We start from the raw sequence: 7,746 nt of genomic DNA on the forward strand, positions 1-7,746 counted from the left end.
TGCATTTTTTGAAGGTGTACACGAGACTATATGGACCTGATCAAGAGTTTGTTTATCGAGGCCGCAGGCAAAATATCAATATTTTAAATTTTTATTGAATGTTAATTCACTAAAGTTTTGGCTTTTACATTGTTATTCGAAACTTGAAAGTTTCTTTTACAGTACATGTCATCTACGTGTGTATATGATTTATACATTGTATGTTCTGTCGACAGATCTTGAGACATGTACAAATAAGTGTACATGTCCAGACTACATGTACATTACATTGAAGCCAAACATCTGGGAAAGGCCTGTTGCCAATGGCCAACTGGGCGCAATATGCAACCCTACAGCCTTGAGGACATGCATCCTATCACACCTTACCTGTAAGATGTTGATCAGTCTAGCTCTTTTGTGTCTGGCACATGGTATACCTGGCCAGGTGACCTGTCCCCAATTAACCCCCGGGGTCCTATTATGGCTTATTCTCACTGAGCCAACATATAGACATTTACCTGTATTACCAGGCCAACATGTCAAATTTTACACCTGAGTGAGTTTAAACTATAGCAGTAGCCTGTTCTTACTTTCATGAGAGAAAATATAAAAATGTCAAATTGAATAAGACTTATAAAATGATGACTCAAATGATTTAACCTCTCTTTTACATTTTTTTTTTTTTTTCAAAACTTTCCTTTTTGCCGATGATGGTAAATTTTGTAAAGCAGCACGTTATATTTAAGACTCCTATCCGATATTGACAGAGTCTACGACGGGTGTAAAACTTTAAATGTACGTTTTATATAAAAAAAATAATTGTTATATAACGTTTAGCAACAAAAGATATACAACTGAGTATCCCGACATCTTGGGTGAGGAATCTCTAAAGAAAGAAACACATGCTAAAGACTTTGGTGTATGGGTCACTCCGAATCTTAACTTTTTATTTCATGTTAGATAAGTGGTTGGTAAGGTCATGCCAATCTACATATTTGGATTTTCAAAATGTTATTCGCTCTCTGTACATTAGTGCAGTCAGTTAGATTACTGCTCTGAAATATGGTCACCATAGCAAGAAACACTCGTACACCAGATTGAAGTTGTACAGGTTTTATTTTTTATTTTATTATTTTTTTTATTTCTATGTTTTAAATCAAAATTAAACGATAATAGTCTATATTACATGTAAATTTGTACACAATTCAACTTACCTAGTCTGGTATGAAGGCATTAATACATATATTTTTATTCAAATTTGCACATAGCCTGCTTGATCGAACTTTTACAGGATAATTTAACTTTTTAGTTCCACATCTTTTTTTGACTAGGTCGAGTAGCTCAACCTTGCTTTATCCCTGTAAATGCTGGATTATTGTAAGAAATTGTAATGTTCTTAAAAGAGTCCTAATTAATTTTAACTACAGACCCGTGTACGTTCGCAGTTCCGATTTAAGCGTAGCGTTTCCGTAGCACTTCCGTAGCATTACCGTATCACTTCCGTACCATTTCCGTATCACTACCGTAGCATTACCGTACCATTTCCGTTGCACTTCCGTAGCATTACCGTACAATTTCCGTAGCATTTCCGTAGCGTTTGCGTCCACTTACCGTAGCATTACCGTAGCATTTGCGTTTACCTATTTTCACTCGCTGACCGTCTCATAACCGTTCGGTAGAAAATTTTGCGGAGTGTATTTTTTATCGAAACGAAATCTAGTTAAATATACTTACCGAACGTCACTAAAGCATAGTAGCGACAGCAAATAATTTAATAAGGAGGTGAGAATTAAATATATATGGTTATACATCTTTCTTTGTCTTTGTTTAGAAAAAATAACACTCTCACAAAAAACAAGTCAAGTCACATGGTCCATCGATCTTAGTGTGATAAAAAAAATGGCGGAGCCTAGTATAGTAGTCGACGCATTACGATGGAAACGAAGATGAAGATCGTGTCAAATAAACAATATTTCCTTTACTGTGCTATAGTCAAACCTTTAAAACAGTTCCATGTAATATGCACTGGTCAGGCTACATGTATAGGGTACAAATGGTCCAGACAGTATCACATAGGTAAACTAGGGTAGTTAGACTTAATTGTCAGCGATGATACAAACAACACAGGATGTTGTACACTGGTCAACTAAAGGTACGGTATTCTGTGGACCAAGTGATACTAGGTGTGAAAGGTAGAACAATAAGAGATAATTATGACCTACAGGTAAGGCTATAGACTGCTTCATAAAACTTGGCTTCCAACATTAATGAGAATGTCATCGTGATCTACGGAGTTATTCATTATTTATTTCAGTTTTAAAACCCAAAGGTCTAATCACAAAATTGATAACACATGATAAAATCAGAGACCGTATAAATGTGATATATATTTCTCTCGGTAAAACTACGACAGGAAATTCAAATCTATATCTTCGGATCATATGTGATATATATGTATGTATCTGATAAAGTACAACAAGAGTAAATTAATTACAAAGTAAGAGCAAATACGGTATATAAAGTGCATACACATGTGAAATAGAACTGATGTCCTAAATAGAAATCATCCAGATAATCAAGTTAGTCTTGTTATGAACAGTAAAAAAAGAGACTTAATTCTGAAAACAAATCTTCGTCCGACATAAATCTCTCAAGTGAGACGTTAAAAAACTGTCAGGAATATGACAAACGTAGTTTTAATCAATTAGGACTCTTTTAAGAACATTACAATTTCTTACAATAATCCAGAATTTACAGGGATAAAGCAGGGTTGAGCTACTCGACCTAGTCAAAAAAAGATGTGGAACTAAAAAGTTAAATTATCCTGTACAAGTTCGATCCAGCAGGCTATGTAAAGATTTGAATAAAAATATATGTATTAATGCCTACATACCAGACTAGGTAAGTTGAATTGTGTACAAAACATGTAATATAGACTATGATCGTTTAATTTTGATTTAAAACACGTAAAAGATGTAAAAAAAAAGATTTGAATCGCGTAGTTTAAGGACTGATATTATACAGATATTTTTTGTATCATCACACTAACATCATCGTCAAAGTTGGAATAGCAAAAACTTTTCTTCGTGGCAACGTTGCTTTACTTCATTAAGAAACACATCCGCTGCTAGTTTGATAGAATTTTATAATTATTGGTATGCACAAAAAATATTTGCTTTGGTGTCTTTTCTAAAATTGTTATTTTGTACAAAAAAATTAAAAAAAAAAAATAACACACACACCCTCACACATATACACAGATTTAAATAACAGTCATACAAGACACTTGTTAATACTTCTATTATAAAAAGCATACATTTGTAATTTAAACTCTTGAGATGGTGATGGTTTCATGATATATGTAAACTTAATAAATTTCGATTTTTACTGTGAATATCTAAGATTTGTTATAAGTAGTCTCTATAAATTCATTTGAATCATTATTGTATAAGTCATATTCAACTTGACATTTTCATATTTTCTTTCATGAAAGTAAGAACAGGCTACTGCTATAGTTTAAACTCACTCAGGTGTAAAATTTGACATGTTGGCCAGGTAATACAGGTAAATTTCTGTATGTTGGCTAAGTGAGAATAAGCCATAATTGGACTCCGGGGGGTTAATTGGGGACAGGTCACCTGGCCAGGTATACCACGTGCCAGACATAAAAGAGCTAGACTGATCCACAGGGGCTTGGCACGATTTTCCAAATATATACATATATATATAGACTATCATTTGGAAAATCGTGCCAAGCCCCTGTGGACTGATCGGCATCTTACAGGTAAAGTGTGATATGATGCATGTCCTCAAGGCTGTGGGGTTGCATATTGCGCCCAGTTGGCCATTGGCAACAGGCCTTTCATAGATGTTTGGCTTCAATGTAATGTACATGTGGTCTGGACATGTACATGTCGCAAGATCTGTCGACAGAACATACAATGTAAAATATCATATAGATGACTTGTACTGTAAAAAGCCTTTCAAGTTGAGAATAACAATGTAAAAGAAACTTTAGTAAATTAACATTCAATTAAAATTCAAAATATTAATATTTAGCTGACAAAATATTTACATGAAGTATATGTACACCTGAGTCAGCCATTATTAGGCCTCTGACACAAACTGATGTATTGTAATAGAAGCATGTAAATGATTAAAATGATCGCAAACAGCATCAAAATTAATTTCAAAAGTAGATTCTTCACTCTACACTGTTGAAGTCTTTATATATTGAATCAAAGTATTACCGGGTTATGTCCTTTGTGATAATAAGTTTAAAAAAAAACTATTGTGCACTAATTATACGTTTACTTCAGTACCTTAAATCTCGTGCACTCCTCACTTCTCCTAGGGTGCAAAGGTTAACTGATTGTCACTCAACTGTAGTTGTAGTCCATTAATAAATATTTTCAAAGTGTTATCCATTATCACGTAAACATACAGAGTCTGCTCCATTGCAGACGTGTGATATCAGAGACATATATATGTCTCTGGTGATATACACGTATCTGATTGCACATGTACATTGTATAGTCTTAAGTATATAATTATTGATGTTTTGTTTTTAGTTTTTATCCCTCCCCATGCAGCCAGAATTTCCTCTGATCCGACATCAGACTTTTAAACAAATCGTCAATGCTTACACACCATTAATATTACCAGTGATTGTTATATATAGACTTGCCAGGTATGTACATGTACTTGACTTAATTGTCCCCCTTACTTGTTGCCATGGGTACTAATCCCCCCTCCCCACCACCATCAACTTCACCTGATGGCCATGGATATACACTTGATTAGGAGTCACCGGGCTCAGGTGTGTAAGTCATAACCACACCTGGTCAGTTTCTCCTTTTTACAATTAGCCCTAGGCGGGTCTATTCATAGCCTGGTCAGTCTGTGTTCAGAATTCTTGATCTGTTTACCTGTACCTAAATTAACACTTTGATACAAGTTTTACAATTCAATTAGTTTATTACTTAAACCTTAGGGTTTATCAGTACAAATGCGGTGAATAAATGCAGTGAAAATATAGATAAATACATAAAAACAAAACGATAAAGTTCGGACACACAGAGACAACACATACGCGACCGCAGCGCTAGTGTAGAGAGTGATTTTATTTTAAAATTAAATACTATCGTCTTTTGTTGCCGAGAATAATAAATTATGACCTTAATATTTCCGGTTTCTAAAAGTTGTACAAATTCTCGCAAACTGAGGTTTTCTATAGTAGTACAGTTTGATAAAACGTTCTTCCACTTCCCGATACAACATTCACTCCATCAGACACCTTTCACTGTCGTTTCTACGAGTTCGCTTCGTCTAGGATCCGCTTTTTATAAGAACCAGATAATTTATTCAGAAACGGTCGATTATTTGTGAGCGTCAACCGTAGCATTTCCGTAGCATTACCGTAGCATTACCGTAGCATTTCCGTAGCATTACCGTACCATTTCCGTACCATTTCCGTAGCATTACCGTACCATTTCCGTACCATTTCCGTAGCATTACCGTACCATTTCCGTAGCACTTCCGTAGCATTACCGTACCATTTCCGTAGCGTTTGCGTTTAAGACGGAACAGCGAACGTACACGGGTCTGTACCTTCGTCATGTTCCCGACAGTTTTTTAACGTTTCACTTGAGAGATTTATGTCGGACGAAGATTTGTTTTCAGAATTAGGTCTCTTATTTACTGTTCATAACAAGACTTACTTGATTGTCTGGATGATTTCTATTTAGAACATCAGTTCTATTTCACATGTGTATGCACTTTATATACCGTATTTGCTCTTACTATACTATTAATTTACTCTTGTTATACTTTATCAGAGACATATCCATTTGTTATCAATTCTGTGATTAGACCTTCTGGTTTTGAAATTGAAATAAATAATGAATAACTCCATAGATCACGATGACATTCTCATTAAAGTTGGACGTTTTATGAATCAGTCTATAGCCTTACCTGCAGGCTATAATTATCTCTTATTGTTCTACCTTTCACACCTATATCACTTGGTCCACAAAATACCTTACCTTTAGTTTACCTGTATACAACATCCTGTGTTGTTTGTATCATTGCTGACAATTAAGTCTAACTACCCTAGTTTACCTGTGTGATTTACTGTCTGGAGCATTTGTACCCTATACATGTAGCCTGACCAGTGCATATTATATGTAACTGTTTTAAAGGTTAGACTAGCACAGTAAAGATAATATTGTTTATTTAACACGATCTTCATCTTGGCTTCCATTGTAATGCGTCGACTACTACTAGGATCCGCCATTTTTTATTACACTAAGATCGATGGACCATGTGACTTGACTTGTTTTTTGTGAGAGTGTTATTTTTTCTATACAAAGATACAGACAGATTTATAGCCGTATCTATGTAATTCTCACCTCCTTATAAAATTATTTGCTGTCGCTACATTTCTTTTTTGACGTTCGGTAAGTATATTTAACTAAATTTCGTTTCGATAAAAAATAAATTCCGCAAAATTTTCTACCGAACGGTTATGAGACGGTCTGTGAGTGAAAATAGGTAAACGCAAATGCTACGGTAATGCTACGGAGAGTGGACGCAAACGGTACGGAAATGGTACGGAAATTGTACGGTAATGCTACGGAAGTGCTACGGAAATAATACGGTTATGCTACGGTAATGCTACGGAAATGGTACGGTAATGCTACGGAAACGCTACGCTTAAATCGGAACTGCGAACGTACACGGGTCTGTATTAATTAACCTTTAGGGGATAAAAAAAAATACTTGGGCGTTTTGCATATGCAGTTTTCCAGTAGTTTTCAGACTAACAGACCTGAGTTCCGTTCGGATGTAAATATGTAGACTTAGTTTTGTAACGTTGAAAATGGAACCGGGACGCCGTGGAAAACTGACTCTCCTGTTGAAAATGGACCCCATCAGGTCTCTCTTTTCCACGTGTAGCCTGTTGAAAACGGAACCCGTTGAAAAGTGAGCCACATGTACATGTTGCTCTGAATAATAGCACTGTTATAAGATACAAGTCTGTAAACAATTAAACAAGCATACAATTTTGATTGATATTGATTAACAATTCGATCTTTGGTGACCCATATAATGACCTTTGGTATATCTTCAAATTGTCATATGATATACATATCAAATGTAAACGATATTGATCAACATTGATAAACAATTTGACCTTTGACCTTAAGTGACCCATATTATGACCTTTGGTACAACTTATTACTATGATAAGATATTGATATAACACGTACAAGATATTGATCGACACTGATTAACAATTTGACATGTGACCTTTGGTGACCCGTATGATGTCCTTTGGTTTATCTTCAAACTGTAATAAGATATGCATATAAAATATATACGATATTGATCGATATTTACCTTTGACCTTGGTTGACCCATATAATGACCTTTCGTATAAATTCAAACAAGATAATCATGTATATGATATTCTTTGACATGGATCAACAGTTTGTCCTATTAAGCGTTCGTTTTTTTCATAAACCGAGATCCACTGTAACATTTGAATATGGAACCGATTTAATTTCAAACATATAATATGCAAATGGGTCAATATGTTGTAGGGTCCATTTTCAACGTTGAATATGGAACCGGGGTCATTTTCAGCAAATGATATGGAAATGGGTCAGTATGTCGTGGGGTCCATTTTCAACGTTGAATATCATTTTTGTGCTATGTGAATATCTTATAGCAGTGACTGAATTATACCGAAGTTTATTAAAAGGG

This window comes from Pecten maximus, unplaced genomic scaffold, assembly GCF_902652985.1.
Source record: "Pecten maximus unplaced genomic scaffold, xPecMax1.1, whole genome shotgun sequence".
NCBI classification, from domain to species: domain Eukaryota; kingdom Metazoa; phylum Mollusca; class Bivalvia; order Pectinida; family Pectinidae; genus Pecten; species Pecten maximus.